Consider the following 16,780-nt stretch of genomic DNA (forward strand, 5'->3'; position numbering starts at 1 on the left):
TGCCTAGTACACTTTTCAATACACCGTACCCCAGCTACTTGACAGCGTCCTCTCTGGGCTTTGACAGGTGGCTGTCTCTCGGCAACAGCAGCAGCCTTCTTTCTCTTGTGCCTCACCCTTTTAACTCTCACCTGTCTCGGGAAGGTCTCCACCCACTCCAGCCTTAATTACTTCTTAAAGGTAAGTTCCCTTAAAAGAGCCACACATTTCCTCTGAAAGGCGAGGTTCCCTTAAAGGGCTATATCCTTGCTCGGGGATCAGGGCCCTCAGTTACTCTGCTAAATGGGGCATAAACGACAGAGTGGGGAATGAGAGAGGACCTTATTAAGTGGGATAAGGGGCTGTTTGGGAATGCGAAGGGTCCTTATGGAGGGGTATGGGAGCTGTGTGGGGAATGAGAGTGGCCCTTATAGAGGCGTATAAGGGCTCAATGCGTATTGCGAGTGTTCCGTATAGAGGGGTATGAGGGACTGTGTGGGCAATGAGAGGGGTCCTTATAAAAGGGTTTAAGGGACTGAGTGGGAAATGGGACAGGTCCTTATGGAGGGGCATAAGGGACTGAGTGGAGAAAGGAGAGGTCCTTATAGAGGGGTATAAAGGATTGAGTGGAGAATGAGACAGGTCCTCATAAAAGGGTTTAAGTGACTGAGTGGGGAATGAGAGAGGTCCTTCTAGAGGGGTATAAGGGATTGAGTGGAGAATGAGACGGGTCCTCATAAAGGGGTTTAAGGGACTGAGTGGGGAATGAGAGGGTTCCTTATTGAGGGGTATAAGAGATTGAGTGGTAATGAGAGGGGTCCTTATAGAGGGGTATAGCGGACTGAGTGGGGAATGAGAGGGGTCCTTATAGAGGGGTAAGAGGGAATGTGTCGGGAATGAGAGAGGGCCTTATAAAGGGTTATAAAGGTCTAAATGGGAATGAGAGAGATCCTTTTGGAGTGGCATAAGAGATTGAGTGGGGAAATTTGAGGGGTTCTCATACAGGCGTATGATGGACTGAGTGAGGAATGAGAGGGGCCCCTTACAAATGCCTGTTCCACCCCTTCCCTGATAGAGACTCACCCCCTCCACCCCTATTTCTCGTGCCCTCCTTGAACCCTCCCCCTCTCCTTCCCTCCATGTCCTAGCTTGGGTATTAGTATTAAGTACTGGTGAGGTCAGTCTGCTTTCTGTTTTAGTGCGTTTGTGAGTGTGTGTGCCTGTCAGTGTGTCTGTCAGTGTGTGAATGTAGCTGTGAGTGTGTAGATCTGTCTGTCAGTGTGTCTGTCCGTGTGTGAATGTGGCTGTGAGTGTGTAGGTGTGTCTGTGAGTGTGGCTGTGATTGTGTCTGTGAGTGTGACTGTGTGAGTCCCTGTGTGTCTGAGAGTGTGGCAGTGATTGTGTCTGTGAGTATGGCGCTGCGTGTGTCTGCGAGTGTGTCTGTAAGTGTGGCTGTGTGTGTTTGTGAATGTGTCTGTGAGTGTGTCTGTGATTGTGGCTGTGATTTGTTCTGTGTGTGTGACTGTGATTCTGTCTGTGAGTGTCGGTGATTGTGTTTATGAGTGTGTTTGTGAGTTTGTCTGTGAGTGTGAATGAGTGTGACTGTGAGTGTGACTGTGAGTTTGTCTTTGAGTGTGTCTGTGAGTGTGTGTGTGTGTGTGTGTGTGTGGCTGTGAGTGTCCCTGTGTGTCTGTGAGTGTCCCTGTGTGTCTGTGAGTGTGGCTGCGTGTGTGGCTGTGCGTATTGCTGTGGTTGTGGCTGTGAGTGTCCATGTCTGGGAGTGTGTCTGAGTGTGTCTTTGATTGTGTCTGTTTGTGGCTGAGTGTGAATGTGAGTTTTTACATGAGTTTGTCTATGAGTGTGGTTGTGTGTGCAGGGCTGTGAGTGTGTCTGTGATTGTGACTGCGAATGTCCATGTGTGTGTATGTGAGTGTGGCAGTGTCCGTGTCTGTGAGTTTGTCTGTGATTGTGCCTGTGCGTGGCTGTGAGCGTGACTGTAACTTTGTCTGTGAGTTTATCTGTGAGTTAGTCTGTGAGTGTTTCTGTGAGCGTAGTTGTGTATGCGTGGCTGTGAGCGTGTCTGTGATTGTGTCTGTGAGTTTCCCTGTGTGTGTCTGTGAGTGTTGCAGTGATTGTGTCTGTGTGAGTGTCTGTGTGTGTGCCTGTGAGTTGGTCTGTGAGTGTGTCTGAGAGTCTGGTTGTGTATGCGTGGCTGTGAGCGTGTCTGTGATTGTGATTGTGAGTTTCCCTGTGTGTGTCTTTGAGTGTTGCAGTGATTGTGTCTGTGTGAGTGTCTGTGTGTGTGTGTCTGAGTGTGTCTGTGAGTGTGGCTGTGTGTGTGTGTGAGTTGCTCTGAATGTGTCTGTGAGTGTGTCTGTGAGTTTGTCTGTGTAAGTGTCTGTGAGTTTGTCTGTGTGAGTGTCTGTAATTGTGTGTGTGAGTGGCTGTGAGTGTGTCTAAGAGTGTGGTAGAGAGAGTGAGGGAGAGACTCGAGACTCATGGCTCAACACGTTTATTGTGAGACTCGGTTACAGGTTAGACGTTAATCACGGGCCTGGTCCAAGGTGGAGAATCTGGTGGCGCTCTACCCCTAGGCCTCTGTTGCCGGCGATCTCTCAGAGGGATAGTTCACTGTGCAAAAAAACACCAGACAATATAACACGGAATCTGAGCTGAGGGGAACAGTTCGACTGGATGGGCTGAATGGCCTCCTCCTGTTCCTATGAATAAACAGGGAATATTTTCGTCTTTAATTGTGGATGAAATGACCACCTTTCCAGATAATGAGACAATAGTTAGAAGGAACCTGTCCGGATTTCAAAAGTAACGATCGTGTGTGACAAACCTCCACGAGTTAATTTGAGGAGGAAACAGAGAGCGTAGACTGACAATGCAGTGGATGTAGAATACATGGACTTTAGGACAAGGTAGCTCACAGCGTATTAATAGAGAGGATTAAGGGGTATTAAGGGAATCAGGGAGATACAGATGCCGAGAGACAGCGAGAGAGAGACAGAGAGCCAGAGTGACAGAGTGAGAGACGGAGACAGCGACAGACAGAGCGAGCGACAAAGGGAGAGAGGGTGTGAGAGAAACGGAGAGGTTCAGATAGAGAGAGATGGAGGGAGAGACAAAGAGAGAGAGGGACAGTCAGAGACAGGGAGAGAGACAGGTAGAGAGACACAGTAAGACAGACACACGGGAAGATGGAGAGAGAGCAAAAGAGAAAGAGAGAGAGGGAGAGAGACTGACAGACAGACAGACAGAGAGACACAGAGGGAGAGAGAGATAGGGAGAGGGGGAGAGAGATAGAGAGAGGGTGAGATGGGGAGGGAGAGGGATAGAAAGAGAGAGAGGCAGAGAGAGAGGGGGAGTGAGAGAGACGGAGAGACTGAACGAGCGAGCGAGAGAGAGCGAGAGAAAGGGCGAGACAGAGAGAGACAGACATGGGAGAGAGCGACAAAGGAGATAGAGAGGGGAGAGAGAGGAAGTGGGAGAGGCAGAGAAGGAGTGAGAGTGCATTCTGTGGCCAGAGAGAGAGGGAGTTAGAGTGGATTCTGTGAACAGGGAGAGAGGGAGTGAGAGTGGATTCTGTGGACAGGGAGAGAGAGAGTGAGAGTGGATTCTGTGGACAGGGAGAGAGAGAGTGAGAGTGGATTCTGTGGCCAGGGTGAGAGGGAGTGAGAGTGGATTCTGCGGACATGGAGAGAGGGAGTGAGAATGGATTCTGCGGACAGGTAGAAAGGGAATGAGTAGATTTTGTGGACAGGAAGAGAGGAAGTGAGAGTGGAACCTGTGGACAGAGAGAGGGAGTGAAAGTTGATCCTGTGGACAGGGAGAGAGGAAGTGAGAGTGGATTCTGTGGACAGGGAGAGAGGGAGTGAGAGTGGATTCTGTGGACAGGGAGAGAGGAAGTGAGAGTGGATTCTGTGGACAGAGAGAGAGGGAGTGAGAGTGGATTCTGTGGACAGGGAGAGAGGAAGTGAGAGTGGATTCTGTGGACAGAGAGAGAGGGAGTGAGAGTGGATTCTGTGGACAGGGAGAGGGAGTGAGAGTGGATTCTGTGGACAGGGAGAGAGGAAGTGAGAGTGGAACCTGTGGACAGGGAGAGAGGAAGTGAGAGTGGAACCTGTGGACAGAGAGAGGGAGTGAGAGTGGATTCTGTGGACAGGGAGAGAGGGAGTGAGAGTGGAACCTGTGGACAGAGAGAGGGAGTGAGAGTGGATTCTGTGGACAGGGAGAGAGGGAGTGGGAGTGGAACCTGTGGACAGAGAGAGGGAGTGAGAGTGGATTCTGTGGACAGGGAGAGAGGGGGTGAGAGTGGATTCTGTGGACAGGGAGAGAGGAAGTGAGAGTGGAACCTGTGGACAGAGAGAGGGAGTGAGAGTGGAACCTGTGGACAGGGAGAGAGGGAGTGAGAATTGGATTCTGCGGCCAGGGAGAGAGGGAGTGAGAGTGGATTCTGAGGCAAGTGAAAATGCTCCAAATTCACTTGAGGTTTTGTCATCTCGTGACAGTGATTCGAGACACACTTTCCGTTCTGATTGGTCTGTGGTATTCAGCGATGGCCGAGTCACCTGAAAGGGAAAGGGAGAGGAGGAAGGAAATAAAATCTTGTGAATGAACAACCGGGAAAAAACAACCGAGAATAAACACGCATGGAGAGACATCTGGGAATAAACAATTGGGAAATAAAGAAAGGGATAACATTTTGGGAATGAACACCAGGAAATAAAAGCGGTGGAATAAACACCCGAGAATTAACGTGATTGAATACACATGAGGGAATAAACTCCTGGGAATATACACCCAGGGATAAATCGGGAATGAAACAGGGAGCGATCACTGGAAATAAACACATGAATTGGACAGGGAGAGGTCAATGGGAATAAACGCCCGTGAATTTGATATGGAGAGATGAAAGGAATTAAAACTCGTGAATTTGACAGGGAGTGATTGAAGGGAATAAATGACCGGGAAACAGACAGGGAGCGATAAATGGGAATAAACCCAGAGATTGAACAGGGTCAGATGGAAAGGAATAAACACCCAGGAATTGGACAGGGTGGGATGGAAGGGACTAAACACCCGGGAATTGGACACGGAGAGATAAAGTGGATTAAACACCCGAGAATTGGACAAGGAGAGATATAAGTGATTAAACACTCGGGAATTGGACAAGTAGAGATACAAGGGACTAACACCCGGGAATTGGAGAAGGAGAGATCTGAGGGATTAAACCCCTGGGGATTGGATAGAGAGAAATCGAAGGGAATAAACACCGATAACTGAAAAGGGAGAAATCGACGGGAATAAACACACGCATATTGTACAGAGAGAGATCGGATGCAACAAGCACCCGGGAATTGGACATGAAGAGATCTAAGGGAAGAAATATCCGGGAATTGGACAGGGAGAGATCGAAGGGAATAAACGCCTTAGAATTGTACAGGGAGTGATCGAAGGGATGAAACATCCAGGAATTGGACATGGAGAGTTTAAAGGGAATAAACAGCATGGGCTTGGATAAAGAGAGGTGGGAGGGAATAAACACCCAGGAATTGGACAGTGAGAGATCAAAGGGAATAAACACACGGGAATTGGACAGGGAGAGATCAAAGGGAATAAACACACGGGAATTGGACAGGGAGAGATCAAAGGGAATAAACACAGGGGAATTGGACATTGAGAGATCAAAGGGAATAAACACACGGGAATTGGACAGGGAGAGATCAAAGGGAATAAACACACTAGAATTGGACAGGGAGAGATCAAAGAGAATAAACAAACTGGAATTGGACAGGGGAGAGATCAAAGTGAATAAACACACGGGAATTGGATAGAGGAGAGATCAAAGGGAATAAACATACGGGAATTGGACAGGGAGAGATCAAAGGGAATAAACTCGCGGAAATTGGACAGTGAGAGGTATAGTGCAAGAAACACTCAAGGATTGGAGTGGGAGAGCTTGATGGGAAAAATCACCCTGGAATGGAAAGGGAGAGATCGAAGGGAGTAAATACCCTGGAATTTTGAAAGAGAGAGATGGAAGGGAATAAGGGCCGGCGAATGAAACATGAAGAGATCGAAGGGAATAAACAGCGAAGAATTGGATAGGGGGAGATAGAAGGGATTAAACACCCGGGGATTGGACAGGGAGAGTTCGAAGCGAATCAACACCGGAGGATTGGACAGGGAGAATTCGAAGGGAATAAACATCGGATATTGGACACAGGGAGACCAAAGGGAGAAAAGTGCCAGGAATTGGACAGGGAGATATCGAAGGGAATAAACACCCAGCAAGTTGATTGTGAGAGATAGAAGAGATTAAACACACGGGGATTGGACACAGGGATACCGAAGGAAGGACGCCCGAGAATTGTACAGGGAGCGGTAGAGGCGAATATTTACCCAGTGATTGGACAGGGAGAGATCAAAATGAATTAACACCCGGAAATTGGACAGGTAGAGATGGAAGGGAGAAAATACATGTGAATTGGTCAGACAGACATGGAAGGGATAAAATACCTGGGAATTGGACAGTGAAACATGGAAGGGAGAAAACACCAGGGAATTGGACAGTGAAATAACGAAGGCAATATACACAGGAATTGGACAGAGAGAAACAGTAAGGAAAAAACACCCACTAATTGGACAGGGAGAGGTCGAAGGGAATAAACACCCTGGAATTGTGCAGAGTGAGATCGAAAGGAATAAACACACGGGAAGTGGACAGAGAGAAGTGGCCGGGAATTAAAACCAGGAATTGGATAGCGATTAATGGAAGGGATTAAACACTCGGGATTGGACAGGGGGAGAATGAAGAGAAGAAACATGCCGGCATGGGCAAGGAGAGGTGGAGGGGAATGAACAACTGGGAATTGGACAGAGAGAGATCGAACGGAATAAACACCCAGGGATTGCAGAGAGAGAGCGATCGAACGGAATAAACACCCAGGGATTGCACAGAGAGCGATCGAACGAAATAAACACCAGGGGATTGCGCAGAGAGAAATCGACCGAATTGAACACCAGGGGATTGCACGGAGAGAGATCGAACTGAATAAACACACGAGGATTGGACAGGGAGAGATCGAACGTAATAAACACCAAGAGATTGGACCGAGAAAGATGGAAGGGAAAAAATACCCGAGGGTTTGACAGGGAGAGGTGTAAGTGTACTGTTTGAGGGGCCCGACCTGTTTCGTAGTAATCATAGACTTTTACATAAGCCGGCTGCAACATCTCCACCACAAAATTATGGCTGTCGTGGAAGGATAATTGTAGGAGACGTTTCGATTCCATCTGTAGAGTGAACTGGGGTAAGTACCGGAGAAAAGATCTATCTGCCCATGAACCTTACCATCCCATGGCCCTGGCCTCACTACACATCTCAACCCCACATCAAAACCCACATCTCAACTGACATCTCAAACGCACATCACAAATTACATCACAAACCCACATCACCACAACCCACATCACAACCACACATCACAACATCACATCTCACTGGCATCACGACCACAGATCCGAAACAGCACATCACAAACCCACATCACAAACCAACATCTCTTCCCCAGAAAGGTGCCGAGGCAGCAGGAGCAGTTGTGGAGGCCAAGCCCGTGCACGTCCGGTTAGGACGTGGCACAGGCCAAGGTGGAGCAGCCATATTGATATTTATTCGGAGCTACCCTCACCCCGATTCTCAGGCCTGGTTGTAAAATGGCTCTTGTATTCTGGAGTCTTCACAAGAGGCAACACCTCAACCCGAGTTGTCAGAGCTGCTTTCTCACTTCCCTAAACAAACAAAAAACGGTGCTCTCTCGACAGAGAGAGAGAGAGGGAAGGAAATGAGGGAAGGAGAGAGGGTATCTGACGAAGGAGGGAACAACAACTTGTACAATACAACGCCTTAAATGCGGAAAAACCATCCTGAAGGGCTTCAGGGTGCGGCGACGAAAAAGTTAAGCCAAGGAAGGAGATATTAGGAGGGATGACCAAAAGCTCAGTCAAAGAGATGGGTTCAAGGAGAGTGGGCTTTTTGCTCTCAAGATTGGAGGAGAGGGGAGAGGGAAGGGAAAGGATAAAGGCGAACTACATCTACCTGGAAGGAGGGAGATTGACTGACTCATTCTGATTTATCCCAACCTCGATTGCGCGGGGTTGGTTGTATCTATCAACACATCACAGGAGGTGGAAGAAGAGGTCTGCGGTTGGGGCAATTTTCTGTATTTTCTTTTGGACATTTTGCTTCACCTGGAAAAGACAAGATCTAGGAAGAGGTTGAAGAGAGGCAGGAGAAGGAAATAAGACACATTGTCTAAAGGGGGTGGGGATGGTGAATCATATTTAATAAACACCCCCATTGCCTGGCCGTTGTAATAACTAGGTTTCAAGGGATATCTGTAACAGTCGGGTAAATAGAGTTGATGCACAGATCACCCCTGATCTAATTAAATGGCGCTGCGGGTTCGAGGGGCTGAATAGTCGTCTCCTGTCCCCAATTTTCTACATTTATCAACGTGGAGCTCGAGGAAAGGTTTTTTTCATCAAGTTATCAATGCAGAAAGCGCTCAGAAAGCCCGTTAATTTCCTTCTTGCACAATTCAAAAGCACTGGACCCCGATGACAAAGAGCAAGAAAGCCGGATTTCAATCACGGGCCTCATGATTCAGTAATGATGAGTGCATTGTATGGTAACATGGCCGAGCGGTCAAAGCCGCTAGATTTATGCTGCGGGGACGTGGGTTCGAATCCCACTACTGCCAGGATTTTCCGCAATGTATGTTTTGACAAATTCAGAGAAAATCATGGTGGAGTGTGGTCCAGCGGAGGATTTCAAAGAAGCTGCATGTGCAGCAGAGAGAACCATGGACTTTGACTGCACAAAGGGAGACCATTCGGGCCATCGTGTCCGTTCCGCTTTCAAATTCTTGCAGCGGTGGGATTCCATACCATGTACCCGGAGAGATTGGAGCTTTAATCCAGGATGAGTCCCATCAAGGGGACAAGACACGTTTGCATAGGTAAGGGCCGCTCACGTTTGCATCCGTTTCAGCAGAGTGGGACAAGTGAATATGCGGTATTTATCGGTTAGTTGAGACTCAGGGAATACCATGATTGTAAGTTCGATTCCCACTTGGAACAAGCAATCGTTTTGCTTTTGAACAATTCGAACGGAGATGAAGGTACAGTTGGTGTTTTTCAAACTACATCTCCTTATTGGTGTTGCCATGAGGTTCCTCCGACCTATCGTGTTCCAATAGAAGATGAAAGATTTAAAGTAGCGTTTCAACATTACTTGTTCACAGGAGGGAGGCTGTGGTTTTGGTGCCACAGGCTTTGATTTTGATCCATCTGAAAAATGTGGGATTTAACTGGAGCTTTAAACCAGCGCCTTAGACCACTCAGACACGATACTTTCCATCCTCTACTTCAGGATCTACTGTTACAGGAATAGAATTACTGCAAGCAAGAATAGTACCTCTGAAGCACCAATGCTCGCAAGGCGGAAGAGTGTTTTATCCAGTTGGAAACCTGTATGAAAGAACATGCAGTCTGGCAGAGCTGGACGTCCAGCCGATTGAATTTTGCGCGAAGCAGATGATGAGGCTCCATCTTGAGAGTTCTTTGGACTTTAGTGTAACAGCTCCGGGGGTCAGAATGGCCGAACGGGTGGATGGTGCTGAGTTCAGGTCGCAAATTTCACTGGAGGTGCGGGTTTCAAACCTTTCAATACTTTCTCCCTCATGTGCTTATCTCGCTTCCTCTTCAATGCATCCATACGATTGGCCTCAGTTATTTCTTGTCGTAGCGAGTTCCACATTCAAACCAATCCCTCAGTAAAGAGGTTTCTGTTCAATTCCCTATTGGAATTATTGGCGACTATACTTTCTGTACATTTTCATTATCCTGCAGAATATTCGATACTGTTCTCAACATCTTCTACTACCGTTAATATTGGAGGGGTTTAGACGATTGTAATGGTCACTGCGATTATTTCCGATTTCATTAATTTGATGCAAATTGAACAATACTAAACTGGCGAAACATTCCCTGCCGATATTAAACACACCTTGAGTTTCAATCGTAACGTGTCTGACAACAACTTATAAAGCGAAGTATTTGAAACACGTTGGGGTCACAGTTTCTTTTTGCACAGAACAAAACCTAAATCATTTAAGATGGCATTTTTTTTACTGCATCAAAATAAACAATATCTTGTTGTCAGGTTTGGCTGCTTCGTTCTTCAGTGTCAAAGGGAGAATTGTCTGATCTCCTCATTTATTTCACGTAAGAAACAAACACAAACACAAACACATGCATTAGATCAGAATCAACTCACAGATGGACTCACAATGAAAATTACAGCGAGAGACACAGACAGCATCGGGAAACACAGAGAAACAGACAAAAGAAATGGATGAGTGCAAAATGGCCCCACACTCCTCAAACTCACCGTCTGTGCTCAAAGGAAGCTGACAGATATCAGTGAGAAGATGTAATACTGTACCAACGTGACTTGGCGCCGTGGCTTAGCTAGTCAAAGCGCTTGTCTCGTTAACAGGAGATCCTGGGTTCGATTCCCAGCGGTACCTTTTTGTTTCCTTAGTGATATTTACTACTTTGTGAATTTGAGCAACAAAATATCACAGGGCACATTTGATGTCCAGATCACCCATGATCAAATTGAAGAGCGCAGCAGGTTCGAGGAGCTGAATTGTATTCTCCTGTCCCGATGTTCCCATACTGCTCAACGCGGGGCTGTACGACAAGTAAAAAAAAATCATCAGACTGACTCCAGATTGAAGATCGGGTGTTCAGAAGGAAGTTTCCTCAGATTGTTGGACAAATTGACGCAATGAAGCAAAACCAATTGCTCCTTCCCTGCCAGAAGAGGCAACAAATGTTGTCAGTGGGCCCGGTTATCGCAGTCGTTCGAGCATGTGACTCTTGATTTCAGGGTCGAGGGTTCGAGCCCCACGTTGGGTGGTTCACATTTTATTGCTCACAAAGGGTTCCAGGTGCAACCTCTTATCTTCAATTCATGAAATCCAGTTTTATAAACGGATACAACAATGAGCTGTGTGTAAGAAAACGGTGAGCACTGGCAATCATCCAGTCCCGTCCCGATTCGACCTTTTGATTCCCTGCACGTGGGACACGGCAGATTATCTGTTCAATTCGGATTCATTTTTTGCTGTTATTAAATATTAAGTAATATAATGTTTAGAAGATGATAACTCTGGATCCATGAGCCTCTCTGATCCCTCCAGACCGCCCCTTACCCCCTTTAATTCTCCCTGAGCTCATTGTCTTCTCCGATACGTTCTGTAACTTACCTTCTCCGATCCCCTCAGAGAGTCCCTGATCCCCTTTGATACCTTTTCAGCGTCCTTTACGTTCTCTGATACACTGAGTGCCCCTTATTGACTAATATGCACGGAGACCCCTTACATTATCTGACACCCTCTGACAATCCGATCCCCTATCTCAGATCCCCTTGCCCGACCGGATCACCACGAAGAAGCCATTAAACTCCCTGATACCTTCTCAGAAGATTTACAGGTTTATTGTACAATCTCGGGTTTCGGCAGCTCTCTCTGTTGGGAGAATCCAGAATGAGGGGGCTTAATCTGAAACGTAGAGCAAAACCATTCATCTGATAAATCAGGAAGCACTTTATCACAGAAAGTGTCTTAGAAATCTGGAACTCTTTTCAACAAAAGGCTGAAGATGTTGGGTCAATTCACATATTGAAGACTGACATCGATGGATTTTTCCACGAAAGTGTATCAAGGGATATGTGTCACAGTCGGGTTAATAGAGTTGGTACACAGATAACCCCTGATCTAATTCAATAGCGCAGCAGGTTCGAGGGGCTGAATAGTCTTCTCCTGTCCTCAATTTTCTATGTTTATCAACGTGGAGCTCGATGACAAGTTTTTTGATCAAGTGTTAAATGCAGGAAGGGCTCAGAAAGCCCTTTAATTTCCTTCCTGCACAATTCAAAAGCACTGGACCCAGATGATAAAGAGCAAGAAAGCCTGATTTCAATCACTAGCCTCATGTTTCAGTAATGATGAGCTTTGTTCGTGGCAGCATGGCCGAGCGGTCTAAGGCGCTGGATTTAGGCTCCAGTCTCTGCGGAGACGTGGGTTCGAATCCCACTGCTGTCAGGGTTAGTCGCAATGTTTGTTTTGACGTATTCACAGAAAATCATGGTGGAGTGTGGTCCAGCGGAGAATGCAAAAGAAGCGAAAAGTGCAGCAATGAGAATCATGGACAGTTGCTGCACAAAGGTGGACCATTCGGCCCATCGTGTCCGTGCCGCTTTCAAATGATTGCAGCGTTGCGATTCTATATCATGTACCCAGAGAGACTTTAGCTCTAATCCAGGATTCGTTTCATCAAGGGGACAAGACACGTTTTCATAGGTAAGTGCGGCTCATGTCCGCATCTTTTCCAGCAGAGTGGGACATGGAAATACGCGGTATTTGTATGTCAGTAAAGGTTCGGGGAATGCCGAGATTGTGAGTTCGATTCCCACTTGGAACAAACAATCGTTTTGCTTGTGAACAATTCGAACGGAGTTGAAGGAACAATTGGTCTTCTTCCAACGACATCTCCTTATTGGTGTTGCCATGTGGTTCCTCCGGCCTATCGTGTTCCAATAGCAGATGAGAGGTTAAAAGCAGCGCTTCAGCATTACTTGTTTACAGGAGGGAGGCTGTGGTTTTGGAGCCATAGGCTATGATTTTGATCCATCTACAAAATGTGGGATTTATCTGGAGCTTTAAAACAGCGCCTGAGACGACTCAGACACGATACTTTCCACCCTGCACTTCAGGATCTACTGTTACAGGAATAGAAATACTACAAGCAAGAATAGTACATCTGAAGCACCAATGCTCGCACGGCAGAAGAGTGTTTTGTCCAGTTGGAAACCTGTATGAAAGAACATGCAGCCTGGCAGAGCTGGACGTCCAGCAGATTGAATTTTGTGTGAAGCAGATGATGAGGCTCCTTTTTGCGTGTTCTCTGGGCTTCAGTGTAACAGCTCCAGGGATCAGAATGGCCTACAGGGTGTAAGGTGCTGAGCTCATGTCGCAATCTTCCCTGCAGGCGTGGGTTCCAATCCCAACAATTGAATGATTCTAATAAAGTTGCATGAGTCGCCAGCATAGGGACTTGCACTGATTGAAATGCGAGAAGCCCAGTGTCCAAGTCCCGCATAAAGCGGACAGTTTTAATCAAAAATCTCCAATTCATAAAAAAACATTGAAGAAGACAGAAATATTTCTAATTAATAACTGCCACGAAATCCGATTTACGCTGAAATATTATTCATGTTTCCAATTAACTGCAACAAGCTTGTGCATCAACATACAAACGGGATTTTTTAACCAAACGCAGCCGAACGAATTCCAGCCGTTTTTTGAATCCTGTTCTTCACAGGGAGAGGATTCAAATTCAAAGCAGAAACTTAGATTGTTGAGAGAATGCTCTGCAATCAAGGCGACAACCTGAGCGAGGAAAACCGCAGTGAGTGTCGAGTCCAACGGCCTAACCTCCCGCCCAAGGTTTCTGCAGTCGGCGGGAAGGAAGTAGAGACTGTGGCTCTCAGCGTCACGTGGGAGCAGAACACCAAAAAATATTCATCGAGTTTCATCGAAACAAGAACACAGAAGCAGGGCATTCGGCCCAACTGGTGTCTGCCGGCGTTTATGCTCCACACGAGCCTCCTCCCTCCCTACTTCATCTAAACATATCAGGATACCCCTCTATTGCTGTCTCCCTCATGGGCTTATCTGGCTTCCTCTTCAATGCATCAATATTATTTTCTTCATCTATTCCTTTTCTTAGCACGTCCCACATTCTAACCACTCTCTGGGTAAAGAGGTTTCTGTTGAATTCCCTATTGGAATTATTGGCGACTATTCCTTCTGTTTATATTCATTATCCTGCAGAATATTCGATACTGTTCTCAACATCTTCTGTTACCTTTAATATTAGAATGGTTTAGACTGTTGTAATGGTCGCTGCGATTATTTCCGATTTCATTCATTTAACGCAAATTAAATAATACGAAACTAGCGAAACATGCCCTGTCGAAATTAAACACACCTTGAGTTGCAAACGTAACGTTTCTGGCAACAACTTACAGGTTCTAAATATCTTCGGGTCACAGTTTCTTTTTGCACATAACTGAACCGAAATCATTCAAGGTGTCATATTTCATTTACTGCTACAAAACAAACAATATCTTGCGATTAAGTTTGGTTTCTTAGTTCCTCAGTCTTAAATTCCCCATTTCCAACAACGTTCACCTGAGGAAAGAGGAAGCCTCCGAAAGCTTGTGAATTTAAAATAAAATTGCTGGACTATAACTTGGTGTTGTAAAATTTTTTACAAGTCTTAAAGGGAGCACTGTTTGATCTCCTCATTTATTTCACGTAAGAAACAAACACAAACACAAACACAAACACATGCATTAGATCAGAATCAACTCACAGATGGACTCACAAAGAAAAACACAGCGAGAGACACAGACAGTATCGGGAAACACAGAGAAATCGACAAAAGAAATGGATGACTTCAAAATGGACCCGCATTCCTCAAATTAACCTTCTCTGCTCTTCGGCAGCTCACAGGTATCAGTCCGAAGATGTGTTTGTTTAGCAACGTGGTTCTGCGCCGTGGTTCAGCTGGTCAAAGCGCTTGTTTTTTCAACAGGCGATCGTGCGTTCGACTCCCAGTCGTGTCTTTTTGTTTCCTGAGTGATATTTCGCACTTTGTGAATTTCAGCAACAAAATATCACTGCTCAGTATTTGTATCGGTTGAGAAGCCAACAAGGAAAGGATTCCAGAATTGCAGTGCGGAAGTCCTCTTTCGTTCTGCAGACAGGCCTCTCACAGAAAGTGTCCTGAATACATTTCGCGGTTACTGTTCTGGAGGGCTGATTTTACAAGATTCTTTACTTTCAAACAGCAACCCACCTCCCACCCAAAGATGCGATGCGAAACTGGTATGAGAGCAAGTTTCGGTGTTCAGCTTTTGTCCGCAATGTGCAATTCGGAGAAACTCATTTATAGCACATCTTAGTATCAATGATAATGTCGGGCACAAGACATTTGGGTTGGATCCGTCTCTTGCAATAATTACAAAGGATAATAGATTACAAAGTAAAAAGCCAATCCAATCTCTCAATCTCTCCGTCACATTCTCGGTGAGTGGACGTAAACCAGTAGAAGAAGCGATAACAAAGAACTGAGTAGTTTAGTTTGTTTCATTTTCCTTCAGGCAAGGACAGATGAAGAGAATGATCGCTGTTTCCTGCTAAACAAGTAACTGGAATGAGCATTGTATCTGGTTCCCACGGTACCATCCACGTGTATATCTGATATTTACACAGACACCTTCCTTCCTTACTAATTGTAGGAAACGTTTGGTACGGTTCGATCACACTTCAGAAGGACAGAAACACGAAAAATATAGCCACCGCCTGGTGACATCTTCTAGATGAGAGAAGTTTTAGGTTTGTGGAACCATAGAATCATAGAATTTTACAGCACAGAAGGAGGCCTTTCGGCACGTCGTGCCTGTGCCGGCTCTTCGAAAGTTCAGTCCAGTTTAGTCCCACTTTACCCCGATAGCTCTGCAATTTAGTCCTCTTCACATAAATGTTCAATTCCCGTTTGAAAGATCATGTGCAATCTGCTTCCACCGCCCTATCAGGTGGTGCATCCCATCTCTTAAGAACCCTCTGTGTGGAAAGAAATTCTCCTCAATTCCCCTTTTGCCAACTATTTTCAATCTAAGACCTCTGGTTACCGGCCCGCTTGCCAGAGGAAACAGTCTCGCCCTCCTTGCTCTATCACAACCCCTCATGATATTGAATGCCTCTATTAGGTCTCCACTTAACCTTCTCTGCTCGAAGGAGAACAATCACAGCTTCTCCGATCTCTCCACATAACTGAAGTCCCTCATCCCTGGTATCATCCTGGTAAACTGCCTTTGCACCGTCTCCAAAGCATTTTCATCCTTCCTCAATGGTGGTGCCTAGAATTGAACAACGTACTCCAGCTGAGGCCTGACGAGTAATTGGTAAAGGTTTAGCCTTGACTTTCTTCGTTGGACTATAACCGGGTGTTGTGCATCTCCTTACATTTGTCCACCCCAGTCCATCACCGGCATCTCCACATCGTGGCCACTATCGACACCACAAACTGCCGGCTAAAAGTGGAGAGAATCTCCAAGAAGATCACGCATAAGTTTCTGCAGAGCTGAAAGAAAGCAGACAAGATCCCGAAAGGACTACAGATCACGAACCCACTCAAGTCGATATACAACACAGACTACGCTGAGAGAATCTGCCTTTGGACCTCTCGCACACACCGCAACCATCTCAATGGACTCTCTGAGGGTATCGGAGAAGGTAAGAGACAGAGCGTATCAGCGATGATAAGGAGCACATGGAGAATCAAATAGGGTAAGGGGGGATCAGGAGGTATCAGAGGCGAATTGTTCCAGAGTTGGCATCTCCTAAATATTACATTTTCTGACCTTCAACATTTTTAATACCAGCAAAAAATGAATCAGATTGAACCGATAACCTGTCCGTGTCCCATGTGGAGGGAACGAGAAGGTAGAATCGGGAGGGAGTGGAAAATTGGCAACCCTCACGGTTTCCTTTCACACAGCTCAGGGTTGTGTCTGGTTGGAATCTGGAGATAAGAGGTTGCACTTTGAAACTTTTATCACCAAGTGTGAAAAGTAGAACACAAATCGCCCAAC

At 46.3% G+C, this 16,780-nt stretch overlaps 2 non-coding genes across 2 annotated transcripts; both read left to right on the forward strand.

Annotated features, from left to right (window-relative positions):
- Positions 1–10,506: 10,506 nt before the first annotated feature.
- Positions 10,507–10,580, forward strand: trnat-cgu (transfer RNA threonine (anticodon CGU)). The gene has a single exon. It is a non-coding gene; the product is annotated as a tRNA-Thr (tRNA).
- A 1,499-nt stretch (positions 10,581–12,079) lies between these two features.
- trnal-uag (transfer RNA leucine (anticodon UAG)) lies at positions 12,080–12,161 on the forward strand. Its single transcript has one exon. It is a non-coding gene; the product is annotated as a tRNA-Leu (tRNA).
- The last annotated feature ends 4,619 nt before the right edge of the window (positions 12,162–16,780 follow it).

Source organism: Heptranchias perlo, unplaced genomic scaffold (genome assembly GCF_035084215.1).
Source record: "Heptranchias perlo isolate sHepPer1 unplaced genomic scaffold, sHepPer1.hap1 HAP1_SCAFFOLD_73, whole genome shotgun sequence".
Lineage (NCBI taxonomy): Eukaryota > Metazoa > Chordata > Chondrichthyes > Hexanchiformes > Hexanchidae > Heptranchias > Heptranchias perlo.